The sequence below is a fragment of the Arachis stenosperma genome, chromosome 3 (genome assembly GCF_014773155.1).
Source record: "Arachis stenosperma cultivar V10309 chromosome 3, arast.V10309.gnm1.PFL2, whole genome shotgun sequence".
NCBI classification, from domain to species: Eukaryota; Viridiplantae; Streptophyta; class Magnoliopsida; order Fabales; family Fabaceae; genus Arachis; species Arachis stenosperma.
In genome coordinates, this window is record NC_080379.1 from 171,285,208 (window position 1) to 171,286,974 (window position 1,767).

Consider the following 1,767-nt stretch of genomic DNA (forward strand, 5'->3'; position numbering starts at 1 on the left):
TGCAAACATTTCATATTCCCTGTTTAACATGTCTGTCCGAGACTTCTTTACAATGGTAGTTCCTTCATGAGTGATTTGCAACTTGTCCCAGATTTCCTTTGCCGTTGTGCACCGTGATACTCGTCGGTACTCCTCAAAGCTGATCGCACAATTGAGCAGATTGGTTGCCTTGGCATTTAACTCCACCGTCTTCCTATCTTCCTCGGTCCAGCTTGCTTCTGGTTTAAGAGAAACCACTCCTTGAGCATTTGTGGTAGTTGGAAATTTAGGGCCCTCCAGGATGATCTTCCAAAGTCTGTAATCCACAGCTTGTACAAATATCTTCATCCTCTCCTTCCAATAGGTATAATTTTTCCCATTGAAGAGGGGAGGTCTGTTGCTTGATTGACCTTCAGACAGATTGTATGATAACACATTTGTGCCACTGTTTTCTCCCATGAGGATCTTTACTCCAAGCTGCAAAGCTTGATCTCTTTGAGACCAAGCTCTGATACCAATTGATGGTTTCAGTGGCTAAGAGAAGGGGGGGTTGAATCTTAGCCCCCTTTTTGAAGCTAACACTTGCTGTCCTTCAGAAGAGACTTTTCTGTTTCTTGCTCGTCACTGGATACGAGCAACTCAGTTTTGTCTCGTCCCTTGCCACGAGACTTTTTGTTTTGTCTCGTCACTTGGCACGAGATAATTCTAGCTTTTGCTCGTGTGTGGTAGAAAACAGAAATGGAGTAGAAAGAGAAAGAACTTGCACCCAGATATATCCTGGTTCGGTTGCTAAGTGCAGTGCAACCTACATCCAGTCTCCATCACAAACATGATGGAATTTCACTATAATCAATCTGATTACAACTTGTAAAGTGCTAACCCAACTTACAAGGGGATTCCCACAGAATCATGATACACAACAAAGATGTACAAAGGAACTCTAAGACATCAATGGCTTTTCTTTTAATTTTGCACTCTCTGCCTTTTTCCGCTCTATGGCTTTTTCATTACAAACCTCACTTGTTTGCCTTTTACCATGAGACTCAAGACATGACAAAATTAAACAGAAAACACTAAACAGAATACATTGAAGGAGAAGAGAAATCTGTTAGCTCAGGTAGCTCTGAGAACTCTGTGCCTTGCACTCTCAAATTTTCTCCTTTTCACTCCTTGCTTCAAACAGTGGTTGTTTCCCCTTTTTAAAGAAATAGGAAAGCCTCCACACTTGAAGCCAAAACCGAACCAACCTCTTCCTCCTTCAACAAACCGGTTCGGCCACACAGAGAGAGAAGAGATAACCATGCATTAACCAACATGCAATTACCTCTAGTCCTTTCTTGATCATCTACCTTCATCAATCTGGGCTCTCCATCCTTGGCTTCCTCTCCAAGATGGATTTCTGGCCCTTGATGCCTCATGATGATGATGACTTCATCTGCTTCAAACTCTGCCTCCAACCATCACTTCGCCACTCTAGCTACTCCCTGTGGTGGTTGGTCAGATTCGAAGACAAGCCATGCTCCAAGAATCTCCCTTAGCTGGCCGAATCTTCTTCTTCCATTTTGAGCATGAAAGGCTCAAGATTGCTTCACCAAATCTAACCATATTTGGTAAGCATCTTAGCCACAGCTCATCTTTCTTTTGGTATGTTTTCTTGCCATCATTTGCTCGATGGTCTTGATGCATGCTTCTCTTTCTTTTTCTTCATTGAAGAGCTCGGCGTCCATTGTTTCCTGGACAAGGACCAAAGAAAGAAGAAGAAAGAGATGAGAGAGAATGAAAGAAATC